The 14,452-nt window shown below is 40.1% G+C and overlaps 1 pseudogene; it reads right to left on the bottom strand.

Annotated features, from left to right (window-relative positions):
* Nucleotides 1–2,089: 2,089 nt before the first annotated feature.
* The window catches only part of LOC143647620 (uncharacterized), a 34,590-nt pseudogene continuing 22,227 nt past the window's right edge, over nt 2,090–14,452 (bottom strand).

Genomic DNA, 14,452 nt, shown 5'->3' with positions numbered 1-14,452 from the left:
CTGACAGAAGAAGGGTTTTGCTTTTCCAGCCTGGAAGTTACTCATTCCATGCCTGTCAGAAGGGTTTATGAATCAGCCGAGGCTACACTGGACTTCTGTACCACAAGTGCTGCAAAAACAGAGTCTCCTTTCTGTGTGTGAGACCCTCACATGACTTAAACGGCAGGGTAGTGGGCGGAGAAGACACACCTTATTTTATCCTAGATTTTTTCTAAACTGCTTTCAATTCCCCTTTCCTGGGGTTTATGTGCATGGAATAGCGCAACTCTGATTTCTTCATGTAATAAAGTTATAGAATAGAATATCAAAGACTAGAAAAGAGAATCATAAAATAAGTACCTTAAATTTCATTTTGTTCAATTTCTAGGGGTATACATGAACAAATGTATGTAATTTCAGTTGGATTTCTTTTTCCTTTTTTTAAGTTCACTGAGTAGATACAACTTAGAAAGTCTCATTCCCTCATTCCCCTGTTCTTTTGTCACTGTACATTCTGAAGTCTCCTGGTCAATCTGAATTTAAAATGTTAAATCCTATCAGTAAAGTTATATCTGTCAAATCATGTGTTCTGTTTTTCATTCATAAAATATTTTAGGAGTATCTTTTCTCCTTGGAGATCTCCACACCCTAAACAACATCTTGAAATGGCACTGCTGATGTGATTTTTGTTATCCTCCAAGTCAGCGTGTTAAACTCAATTTCCTCATTGTTTCCTTCCAATGGGTACTTTTTCTGTTCAGTTTTGTTTTAGAGTGTTTTAGTTTGCTAGGCTGCCACAGATACCATAAAATGGGTTGTCTTTTTATTTTTTTTAATTAAAAAAACTTTTTTTAGAGGGACTGGTTCTTTATTTCAAAAAGAAATTTTGTCAATTTTCAGTATAAATAGTTGCATTATTGGTTTCTCTTCCTCACAATCTGCCCCCAAAAGAGACCACACCAAAGCAGGGTACATCTTAAGCCAATAAGTTGCAGGATGCACCTAACAGACCTCACAGAAACCTCACCAAAAAGGGGAATTGGGTGGGGAAAAGACTTGTAAAAGATCAGCATATTGCCAGCTCAAACTGTAGAGATGGGGTGGTCAACTCTGAAGAAGCAAAGTCTCAAGATAATATAAAAATGTTAAAGAGTTTTGTAGATAAGCTATTCAAGATTTCTCCAGCACTGGCTGATACAAAGCAGGAGATGGCACTTTTAGAAACAGCAGCTTTGGACCCAGAAAAGGGTAATGAGATGTTCCATAAGGCTAAATCAGTGGCACAAACATAATTTCCTTTTAAAAAGGAGGCAGGAGAGTACATCGGTGGTCACCCCAACATAAGGGGCACATGATTCATACCATAGCAGTTGGGAAGGGGGTAGAGAAAGGACCAGACAAAGAGTTGGTCTCAGAAGTCTTACCATATTAATTTGGTCACTTCCGATGAGAAAAATAAAAATAAAAATAATAAATTTGCCCTAAGATACCTTAAAGCTAAAGACATCACCAGTACTTTTTTTTTTTTTCCAGGCAAACTCTAGAATCACCTTTCTGGTTGGATTAGTGCTTAGTATAGAGCAGCAAGTTTTCCCTCAGTGGAGTCTTTCCCTGGGCAGTGTTTGGTTCTCAGTGAGGCAGGCCCATACCCCTTTCCCTCCTCTTTGGAGAGAGCAATATGGATGAAGTTGAAAAGTTACCTTACAAAAATGAGAAAGGGATTAGATTACTGCTTCAGAGCTATGGCATTGTTTGGAATGTTTAACAAATAGTTGCTACAACAACAAAAAGGGGGGGGGTAATTACAATATATGTGCATCACAACATGCTTTTAAAGACACTTGCATTGTGCTCACATTTCCTTAAATGTTATTACCAAAGGTGCTTGGCCCTTACCCCAGCTGCTATCTCTGGGAGAGGCAGAGACAGTTTGGTGAAAAAGGCACTCGGCCAGGGGTAGGTGGGTGATGGGTGTGGGGGTGGACGGCGAGAAGAGAAAGCAGTCTTCTAGTTAAAGATCAGCCCTCAGTTTAAAGGTCAGCTTTCCGCAGGCTGGCCTCAGGCAGAGTTGGGGTCAAAGGGAGGAGCAGCACAGGGTGGGACTAGGATACTACATCTCATTCAGGTCAAGAAGAGTCTGGTCCAGCCTTCTTTGTGTACAGAGGTGCTCCTCTGAGGTGCACTTCAGTTTCTCTTCCAAATCAATTATCTTTTCCAGCTTGGCCACCCATCTCTCAGCAAACTCGGCACGGGTCTCTGCCTCCTTGAGTTTATCAGTAAGGATCTTTATCTCTTGTTCATATTTGTATTCTTGTTGAGAGTACTTTTCTTCAGCAGCACTCAGACACTTCATGTTCTGGTCCATCGTCTGATCTGCTCATCCATCTCTCGCGAGGAAACGCTGCCAGCTCAGCTCATTCCTCACCGCGTTCCAAGTCCCCTTCACTAATCACCAATTTATGAGCCACATATTCCACTTCCAATCTGACTCTTCTGCAATGTGCTTAACTCCTCTGAGTTGGATTTCTTGGAATTCCATCTTTTCTTCATCTTTCAAAGCCTGGCTTTCGATAACCTTCATACCTCTCTCGCTCTCATCAGCAGCTTTCTCTACTTCCTCCAGCTTTTGCAGGGCAGTGGAGAGGCGCTCTTGAGCGCGGTCCAGCTGCTCTTCAACCAGCTGGATCCCTCGGTTCAAGGAGGCCGTTCCAGCCTGTTCCTGGGCCCGCCTTTCTCCACTTCCCACTGGAGGCGCTCAGCTCTCTCAGCATCCTCCGTCTGCTGCTGTAGAACCTGGTTCTTGAGCTTCACCACCTCGATGGTGGTGATTGAGACTATGGTGTCCACCCAACGCTTGGCTTCCTGCCTCCTCCTCTCAACTTTGCAACCACTTCTCCTGGGTTGGCTTTTAACAATGGGAATTTATTAGCTTACAGTTTTGAGGCTGTAAAAATGCCCAAATCAAGGCATCTTAAAGGCAATGCTTTCTTCCCCAAGACTGACTGCTGGTGGTCCTGGATGTCTCTGCCACATGGCAAGGCACAAGGTGGCATCTGCTGGTCTTCCCTTCTCTTCCAGGTTTTGTTGCTTTCAACTTCTTTCTTCTGGTGCTCTCTCTCTCTCTCCCCCCCTAACTCTATTTCTATCTCTCTCTCCCCCTTTCCCTCTCCCTCACCCTCTTTATTTATCCCATTTATAAAGGACTCCGGCAAGAGGAATAAAACTCACCCTTGGCCATACCTCAACTAAGTAACCTCATCAAAAGGTCCTACTTATAATAGGTTTACACCCATAGGAATAGATTAAATTTAAGAACATGATTTTCTGGGGTACATACCATTCCAAACCACCATAGAAGTCATGCCATAGCAGGCCCGTTTTGAATCATGAGTCTGTTATACTTTTTGTCCCCCTCATCTCTAAAAATGTGCTGGGTACACCAGCATTTCTAGTCTTACAAAACCATGGCACATTATGTCATCAGTTTTCCATGTCATGAGCTTGGCTTCAATGCCTGCCTCTCTCTGTCACATGGAAGGCACGCATGCTGTCTTGTTTCACCAAAGTCACTTCCTAGCATTGACCTCTTTCATAAGAAACAGTTGCATAGTTTTGGACCATATTGCAAAGATCTCTTTTTCTTTTGAAATCACTCAAATAAAATGAAGTTTCCTTTTGTTTACAAGTCACTTATCACTAACATTCAGAACAAAATATGCTTTTTGTAGTCATCAACAGTGAGGCAGGAACAATTTTCTCAAGGCCTGGAGAAGATTTTTCTATTCTCAAATCTTAGGAAATCCCCCCAGGCGAGTATCTCCAATCAGCTCTAATTGACTCAACAGTGATTTTTCTTTCAAAATGGAACCACTTGAGGCAGACCTAGAGGCTTTGTCAAGTGCTTTAGGCCTTGTGGGGAACAGGAGGAAGAGAATGAAGGTGGATGAAGAAGGGCTTGTGGAAGAGCCTATAAATCTGCTATGAAATACCAGTAAAGCCTTTACTGGAGGTATAATATCTGAATTCTAAGAGAGGGGAATGTTTCCTGCCAGTTATGTTTGTTTTATTTTTACTCTATTTACAGTAAGTGGGAGAGACACTCAAAAATATCCAGAAAACAAAGGTCAAGTACTTGCATCCCTACTACTCATTAAGGGATGCCAAGCTGACATGGTGCTGATTCGCCATGTGCCCAGTGATGATGACACCCTAACAAAAGTGTTAACGTCAAAATGAGGAAGTGTTAAATGTCTGCAATCACAGATTGTGTATGGGATTGTGAAAATATTTCATCACAATTATTCACAATTCAGCTAACTATTGAAACTAAATTCCATAGCAGGCTTTGTTACTCACATAATAACAGAGATTGGTAAATAGAGACAGTATGAGATAAAGTGATTTTTATGTCATTAGTTTTGTGGCTGAAAATCTGGTTAGTTTTGCTTTCAAAGTTAATTCAAAGCAGGGAGGAATAACTGGTCTATTGTAATGTTGGATAGTGCAATTAGGATTCAAAAGGGTTAAATAAGAAGTATTTACATTTATAATGCTATAAAATAGTTACATATGATTAAATATCTTATTCACATTCAAAGCGCCATTTTACATGAATAGAGAATGAGAGGATCTGGTTGACAATACTTATGAGACAAGACCTTAGGGGAAAGAATGATGATGGATCCTAAGCTTAAAAAGATTTAGCAATGACATTAAAAGAAAGGAAAACTCCAAAGCTATGTAACTTTATGCTGTATAATTAAAAGTCTATAAAAAGGGAGGGAGTATTGCTTTGTATTCCGGAATGTCCAGTAACCTTTGGGATGTTGTGCAGCCAGAGCTCATTTGGAGCAGGATGGCCATGTTGGTAGAGGGATCAGTGTCCACGATGTAGGATTAAAGAGGGTATCTCACGCTGGCTTTGCATCATAATCGCCCCTAGAGTTTATTTTCTTTTAATTGGGGGTAAATGACATACCATGAACTATATATATTTAAAGTGTAAAATTTGATAAATTTTGACATATGTCTAAGCACGTGAAACTATCACTATAATCAAGAGAATGAACATATTCATCACTCCCAAAAGTTTTCCTGTGTCCATCTGTCATTCCTCCCAACTGCCCCTCCTGCTCCTCTCCATCCGTTCTCAGGCAAGCACTAATCTGTTTTCTACTTCTATACATTAATCGGCATATTTAAGAATTTTATATAAATAGAATCATACTGTATATTTTTTTATCATTTGCTAAGCATAATTATATTGTATTCATTCATATTGTTTCATGTATTGATCGCTTATTCCTTTTTAATGCTGTAGAGTATTCCATTATATGGACATACCAAACTTTATTCATTTTCAGTTTTTGGTTAGCACAAATAAAGCATGCATGAACACACATGTAATGTACAAGTCTTTGCATGGACATATGCTTATTTCTGTTGGGTACATGCAGGACTGGAATGGTTGGATCATGTGATTGGTGTAAAATAGTGCCATAATTGTTTTCAATGTGCTTGTACCATTTTATATTCCCACCAATAGTGTAAAAAGTTCTAGTTCTCCATATCCTTTGCCAACACTTTATATGGCCAGTCTTTTCAATTTTAGTCATTCAAATAGGTATTGTTACCATAATGAATAATGACATTGAGCATCTCTTCATGTGCTTATTTACTATGCATCTTTGTGTTGGTGAAGTGTCTGTTCAAGTTTTTCCCATTTTATATTGTATGCTTGTTTTCTTATTATTGAGTTTTGAGAATTTAGGGTGTATTCTGGACATGAGTTCTTTTTCCAATATATACTTGGCAAGTATATTTTTTCCAGTCTGTGGCTGTCTTTTCTTTTTCTTAATACTGCCTTTTGAAGAGCAGAAATTTTGATGAAGCCCTATTTATCAATACTTTTCTTTTATGGGTCATATTTTTGATATAGTCTCTAAGAAATCTTGCCTAATCCAAAGTCACAAAGATTTCCTATTTTTTGCCTAGTAGTTTTATAGTATTAGGTTTTACATTTAGGTCTATGATCTATTTTGGGTTAATTTTTTTCTTTAATGGTACAAGGCATGGATCACAGTTCATAATTTTACCTAAGGATATCCAATGGTTCCAACACATTTGTTGAAAAGGCTATCCTTTTCGCATTGAATTGCCTTCACACCTTTGTCAGAAATGAGTGTCCATTTGTTTTTAGGCCTATTTCTGAACTCTCTCTTTTGTTCCATTGATCCTTTTGTCTATTTTGATACCAATGCCACACAGGCTTGATCACTGTGGCTATAGAAGTCTAGAAATGAGGTAGTCTCAGACTCTGACTCTGCTCTTCTTGCTTAAAGAGTTTTTTTTTTTTTTTTTTTTTAACTATTCTTGGTCCTTTGCCTTTCCATGCAAATTTTAGAATCAGTATGACAATTTTTGCGCAAATTTTAGAATCAGTTTGACAATTTTTGCTGAAAAATTATGCCAAGATTTTGATTGAAATTTCACATATTCATGTTCATTTTGAACAGTGAATAGGGAACTATTTGCAGAGTCCCTAGGGGAATGGTGAGAAAGGGGGAAAGGGGGACAATTCAACTTCCCCAAGTGGAGAATTCTTGATATTCTCACAGGCAGTGGGGACAACCAAAGCAATAGGCCCAGCCTCCAATCTTGGAGTTTGTTCATATGAAACTTAAAAGAATAGGTTAAGCCTACTTAAAATTAGGCCTATGAGTCACCCCCAAGAGAACCTCTTCTGTTGCTCAGATGTGGCCTCTCTCTCTCGGCTGACACAGCAAGCAAACTCACTGCCCTTCCCATCTCTACGTGGGACATGACTCCCAGGGGTGTGGACCTTCCTGGCAACATGGGACAGAAATCCTAGAATGATCTGGAACTCAGCATCAAGGGATTGAGAAAATCTTCTCGACCAAAAGGGAGAAGAGCAAAATGAGACAAAATAAAATGTCAATGGCTGAGAGATTCCAAACAGAGTTGAGAGGTTATCCTGGAGGTTATTCTTATGCATTAAATAGATATCACCTGTTTAGTTAAGGTGTAATGGAGAGGCTGGAGGGAACTGCCTGAAAATGTGGAGCTGTATTCCCGTGGCTATGTTTCTTGAAGATAATTGTATGATAATATGGCTGTCACAGTGTGACTGTGTGGTTGTGAGAGCCTTGTGTCTGATGCTCCTTTTGTCTACCTTATCGACGGACAAGTAAAACATATGGATTAAAAATAAATAAATAATAAGGGGAACAAATGTTTAAATTTAGTAGATTGAAATGCTGGTGATCAATGAAGAGGAGGGGTAAGGGATATGGTATATATGAATTTTTTTCTGTTTTCTTTTTATTGCTTTTTCTGAATTGATACAGATGTTCTAAGAAATGATCATTATGATGAATATACAATTATGTGATGATAGTGTGAGTTATTGATTATGTAACAAGAACAGAATGATCATATTATAAGAATGTTTGTGTTTGTATATGGTTATGTATCATAAATAAAAAATAAATTAATTAAAAAAAGAAAGGGAGGTGTCATGGTTAGGGACAGGTGTCAACTTGGCCAAGTTGTGGTACCTGTTTATCTGATTGGGCAAGCACTGGCCTGTCTGTTGCAATGAGGACATTTCATAGGATTAGGTCATGATCACGTCAGCTGCATCCACAGCTGATTCCATTTGTAATCAGCCAAAGGGGAGTGTCTTCTGTAATTAGTGATGTTAAATCTAATCATGGGAAGCCTTTTAAGGAGGACTCAGAGGAGACAGGTTCCATTCTTGCTTTGGCTGGTGAGCCTCTCCTGTGGAGTTCATCCAGGCTATCCATCAGAGTCATCAGCTTCACAGCCTGCCCTGTGGATTTTGGACTCTGCGTTCCTACGGTCACGTGAGACACTTTTATAAATTTTATATTTGCAAGTGCTCCCTGTTGATTTTATTTCTCTAGAGAACCCTAACTAATACATCTTGGTACCAGGAGTGGTTCTTAAGAAACAGAATCTTAAAAATGGGTTTTTATGAATGGTTTTCTACTCTGACTGGACTCAGAGACACTAAGGACTCTGATTCCCGTAATCAGAATGACACTCCCCATCCATGGAGTGAGTTGGCAAAGGAGATAGTCAAAATATCATCATTCGATTCTCCTAATGCTTCGCTTGTATGAAGCCAGACTCTTGGGGATAATGTTTTTTATTTTTTTTTATTTTTTTTATATTTTTTTTATTAATTAAAAGAAGAATTAACAAAACAATTAGAAATCATTCCAATCTACCTGTACAATCAGTAATTCTTAATAACATCACATAGTTGCATATTCATCATTTCTTAGTACATTTGCATCGATTTAGAAAAAGAAATAAAAAGACAACAGAATAAGAATTAAAACAATAATAGAAAGAAAAAGAAAAAAAAACAAAAACAAAAACAAAAACAAAAAACCTATACCTCACATGCAGCTTCATTCAGTGTTTTAACATAATTGCATTACAATTGGGTAGTATTGTGCTGTCCATTTCTGAGTTTTTATATCCAGTCCCGTTGTACAGTCTGTATCCCTTCAGCTCCAATTATCCCTTCTCTCTCTCTCTTTTTTTTTTTTTAATTAACGGAAAAAAAGAAAGTAACCCAACATTTAGAGATCATACCATTCTACATATGCAATCATTAATTCTTAACATCATCACATAGATGCATGATCATCATTTCTTAGTACATATGCATTGGTTTAGAAGAACTAGCAACATAACCGAAAAAGATATAGAATGTTAATATAGAGAAAAAAATAAAAGTAACAATAGTAAAATCAAAACAAAACAAAACAAAACAAAACAAAAACCTATAGCTCAGATGCAGCTTCATTCAGTGTTTTAACATGATTACTTTACAATTAGGTATTATTGTGCTGTCCATTTCTGAGTTTTTGTATCTAGTCCTGTTACACCGTCTGTATCCCTTCAACTCCAATTGGCCATTATCTTACCCTGTTTCTACCTCCTGCTGGACTCTGTTATCAAGGACATATTCCAAATTTATTCTCGAATGTCTGTTCACATCAGTGGAACCATACAGTATTTGTCCTTTAGTTTTTGGCTAGACTCACTCAGCATAATGTTCTCTAGGTCCATCCATGTCATTACATGCTTCATAAGTTTATCCTGTCTTAAAGCTGCATAGTATTCCATCGTATGTATATACCACAGTTTGTTTAGCCACTCTTCTGTTGATGGAGATTTCGGCTGTTTCCATCTCTTTGCAATTGTAAATAACGCTGCTATAAACATTGGTGTGCAAATGTCCGTTTGTGTCTTTGCCCTTAAGTCCTTTGAGTATATTCCCAGCAATGGTATTGCTGGGTCATATGGCAATTCTATATTCAGCTTTTTGAGGAACCGCCAAACTGCCTTCCACAGTGGTTGCACCATTTGACATTCCCACCAACAGTGGATAAGTGTGCCTCTTTCTCCGCATCCTCTCCAGCACTTGTCATTTTCTGTTTTGTTGATAATGGCCATTCTGGTGGGTGTGAGATGATATCTCATTGTGGTTTTGATTTGCATTTCTCTAATGGCCAGGGACATTGAACATCTCTTCATGTGCCTTTTGGCCATTTGTATTTTCTCTTCTGGTAGGTGTCTGTTCAAGTCTTTTTCCCATCTTGTAATTGGGTTGGTTGTCTTTTTGTTGTTGAGATGAACAATCTCTTTATAAATTCTGGATACTAGACCTTTATCTGATATATCATTTCCAAATATTGTCTCCCATTGTGAAGGCTGTCTTTCTACTTTCTTGATGAAGTTCTTTGATGCACAAAAGTGTTTAATTTTGAGGAGTTCCCATTTATTTATTTCCTTCTTCAGTGCTCTTGCTTTAGGTTTAAGGTCCATAAAAACCGCCTCCAGTTGTAAGATCCATAAGATATCTCCCAACATTTTCCTCTAACTGTTTTATGGTCTTAGACCTAATGTTTAGATCTTTGATCCATTTTGAGTTAACTTTTGTATAGGGTGTGAGAGATGGGTCTTCTTTCATTCTTTTGCATATGGATATCCAGTTCTCTAGGCACCATTTATTGAAGAGACTGTTCTGTCCCAGGTGAGTTGGCTTGACTGCCTTATCAAAGATCAAATGTCCATAGATGAGAGGGTCTATATCTGAGCACTCTATTCGATTCCATTGGTCGATATATCTATCTTTATGCCAATACCATGCTGTTTTGACCACTGTGGCTTCATAATATGCCTTAAAGTCAGGCAGCGCGAGACCTCCAGCTTCGTTTTTTTTCCTCAAGATGTTTTTAGCAATTCGGGGCACCCTGCCCTTCCAGATAAATTTGCTTATTGGTTTTTCTATTTCTGAAAAATAAGTTGTTGGGATTTTGATTGGTATTGCATTGAATCTGTAAATCAATTTAGGTAGGATTGACATCTTAACTATATTTAGTCTTCCAATCCATGAACACGGTATGCCCTTCCATCTATTTAGGTCTTCTGTGATTTCTTTTAGCAGTTTTTTGTAGTTTTCTTTATATAGGTTTTTTGTCTCTTTAGTTAAATTTATTCCTAGGTATTTTATTCTTTTAATTGCAATTGTAAATGGGATTCGTTTCTTGATTTCCCCCTCAGCTTGTTCATTACTATCTTGGGGATAATGTTGTTGACACCTTTACAGAGTTTTGTAGAAATAAGAGTTATAGAGATGTTGGTTGGTTGTTGTTAGATACACTGTCTACATTAAAGGGTGAAAGGGTTGGGCTTAAGGCTTCAGACGAGAAGCTTAAGTGCCATCTGAAAGATGTAGACGTTTCTATGAGTATCCTGAAGGAAAATCTTATTTCCTGTAGCCGTAGACTTGAGATCTCTGAAAATCAGACTCAGAATCTTATTGTTAGAGTAGCAACTTTACAACGTAAACTGAAATCTCAGTCTTGCATGGTGTCTGCCGTTAAAGTGAGGGCATTGATTGGAAAGGAGTGGGACCCTGAAAAATGGGATGGTGACATATGGATTGATAATGATGTTGGGGGTGAGGTTGAAACCCTAGGCCATGCTGAGCCTTCTCTAGATAACCCTGTAATAGTCTGCCCTGAGGACATAGCTGCCCCACCTCCAGCCTGCCTTGAGGAATTGGCCACCCAACCTCCACATGAAGGGATTAACCCTAGAGTTATTAATCCTGTTTCACCAGATAAACTGCAAATGAAAGCCCTGAAGCAAACGGCTTGGAAGATATTTCTAATTCTTCTCATGACCCACCCCCACCACCCCTCATTTCTTCTAGACCTATAACTAGACTAAAGTCCCAACAGGCCCCTAAAGGTGAGGTACAAAGTATCACACATGAGGAGGTATGTTATACTCCAAAAGAACTGTGTGAGTTTTCCAATTTATATAGACAGAAATCAGGAGAATATGTGTGGCAATGGATTTTAAGAGTGTGGGATAATGGTGGGAGGAATATAAGGCTGGATCAGGCTGAATTTATTGATATGGGCCCACTAAGCAGAGATTCTGCATTCAATGTTATAGCTCGAACGGTTAGAAAAGGTGTTAACAGCTTGTTTGGGTGGTTGGTTGAAACATGGATCAAAAGGTGGCCAACATTACCTGAGGTTGAAATGCCAGAACTGCCCTGGTATAATGTAGATGAGGGGATCCAGAGGCTTAGAGAGATTGGAATGTTAGAGTGGATTTATCATGCAAAGCCTACTCCTACACCCCAGGAATGTCCAGAGGATGCACCTTTTACCAGAACAGTGAGAAATAAGTTTGGTGAGATGATGGTGAGACTCGCACCATCATCCCTCAAGAGCTCTGTGGTTGCACTTCTCTGTAGGTCAGATATTACTGTAGGAACTGCTGTCACCGAGCTGGAATCCTTAAACACAATGGGGATGACAGGATCCCAAGTTGGCAGAAGCCAGGTGGCAGCACTTAATCACCAAAGACAGGGTAGATGCAGCTATTATAATAGACAACAAACTCAAAGGAGGCATCAAAATTATATGACACACAGAGATTTGTGGCATTGACTAGTAAATCATGGGGTGCCTAGAAATACAATAGAAGGGCAGTCTACTAAATTCCTGTTGGAGCTGTATGAACAAAAGAGTTCTAGGTCAAGTGAACAGAAGTCTAACCTGAATTACAAAAACACAGAGTCACGGCCCCTTAATCAATTTCCAGACTTGAAACAGTTTACAGACCCTGAGCCCCTTGAATGAAGGGGAGGCCAGGTCCCTATGGGGGAGAAATCTGTTACACTGCCACAAATTTGTACTGTTAATCTTCCTCTAAGTCTTCCCCAAGGAGACCGACGGCCTTTTACCAGGGTAACTGTGCATTGGGGAAAAGGAAACGATCAGATATTTCAGGGATTATTAGACACTGGTTCAGAAGTGACATTAATTCCAGGGGACCCAAAACGTCACTCTGGACCACCAGTCAGAGTGGGGGCTTATGGAGGCCAGGTGATCAATGGAGTTTTAGCTCAGGTCCGTCTCACAGTGGGTCCAGTGGGCCCCCGAACCCATCCTGTAGTTATTTCCCCAGTTCCGGAATGTATAATTGGCATAGACATACTGAGCAACTGGCAGAATCCCCACGTTGGTTCTCTAACTCGTGCAGTGAGGGCTATTATGGTGGGAAAGGCCAAGTGGAAGCCACTAGAACTACCCCTACCAAGCAAAATAGTAAATCAGAAGCAATACCGTATTCCTGGATGGATTGCAGAGATTACTGCCACTCTTAAGGACTTGAAAGATGCAGGGGTGGTGATTCCCACCACATCCCCGTTCAACTCTCCTATTTGGCCTGTGCAGAAAACAGATGGGTCTTGGAGAATGACAGTGGATTATCGTAAACTCAACCAGGTGGTAACTCCAATTGCAACTGCCGTTCCAGATGTAGTATCATTCCTTGAGCAAATCAATACATCCCCTGGTAACTGGTATGCAGCTATTGATCTGGCAAATGCTTTTTTCTCAATAGCTATTAGTAAGGACCACCAGGAACAGTTTGCTTTCAGCTGGCAAGGTCAGCAATATACTTTCACTGTCCTACCTCAGGGGTATATCAAGTCTCCAGCCCTGTGTCGTAATCTTGTTTGCAGAGACCTTGATCGTTTCTGCCTCCCACAAGACATCACACTGGTCTATTATATTGATGATATCATGTTGATTGGACCTAGTGAACAAGAAGTAGCAACTACTCTAGATTTACTGGTAAGGCATTTGCGTGTCAGAGGATGGGAGATAAATCTAACAAAATACAGGGGCCTTCCACCTCAGTAAAATTTCTAGGTGTCCAGTGGTGTGGGGCATGTCGAGATATCCCTTCTAAGGTGAAGGATAAATTGCTGCATCTGGCCCTTCCCACAACCAAAAAAGAGGCACAACGCCTAGTTGGTCTTTTTGGATTTTGGCGACAACATATTCCTCATTTGGGTGTGCTACTCTGGCCCATTTATTGAGTGACCAGAAAAGCTGCTAATTTTGAGTGGGGACCTGAACAAGAGGAGGCTCTGCGACAAGTCCAGGCTGCTGTACAAGCTGCTTTGCCACTTGGGCCATATGATCCAGCAGATCCAATGGTGCTGGAAGTGTCAGTGGCAAATAGAGATGCTGTCTGGAGCCTTTGGCAGGCCCCTATAGGAGAATCACAACGTAGACCCTTAGGATTTTGGAGCAAAGCCTTCCCATCTGCTGCAGATAACTGCTCTCCTTTTCAGAAACAGCTTTTGGCCTGCTACTGGGCCTTAGTAGAGACTGAACGCTTAACCATGGGCCACCAAGTTACCGTGAGACCTGAGTTGCCTATCATGAGTTGGGTGTTGTCTGACCCACCAAGCCATAAAGTTGGGCGTGCACAGCAGCACTCTATTGTAAAATGGAAATGGTATATATGAGATAGATCCAGAGCAGGTCCTGAAGGCACAAGTAAGTTACATGAAGAAGTGGCACAGATGCCCATGGTTTCCACTCCTGCTGCCACATTACCTTCTCTTTCCCAGACCAGAGCTATGGCCTCTTGGGAAGTTCCTTACAGTGAATTGACTGAGGAAGAGAAAACTCGGGCCTGATTTACAGATGGTTCAGCACGATATGCAGGTACCACCCGAAAGTGGACAGCTGCAGCATTACAATCCCTTTCTGGGGTGTCCTTGAAGGACAGTGGTGAGGGAAAATCCTCCCAGTGGGCAGAACTTTGTGCAGTGCACCTGGTTGTTCATTTTGCTTGGAAGGAAAACTGGCCAGAGGTGTGTTTGTATACTGACTCATGGGCTGTTGCTAATGGTTTGGCTGGATGGTCAGGGACTTGGAAAGACCATAATTGGAAAATTGGTGACAAAGAGGTCTGGGGAAGAAGTATGTGGATAGATCTTTCTGAGTGGGCTAAAAAACATGAAGATATTTGTGTCCCATGTGAATGCACACCAGAGGGTGACTTCAGCAGAGGAAGATTTTAATAATCAAGT

The sequence above is a fragment of the Tamandua tetradactyla genome, chromosome 10 (genome assembly GCF_023851605.1).
Source record: "Tamandua tetradactyla isolate mTamTet1 chromosome 10, mTamTet1.pri, whole genome shotgun sequence".
Lineage (NCBI taxonomy): Eukaryota > Metazoa > Chordata > Mammalia > Pilosa > Myrmecophagidae > Tamandua > Tamandua tetradactyla.
Note: the sequence above shows the minus strand (reverse complement) of the source record. Positions and strands in the feature narration are given on the sequence as shown.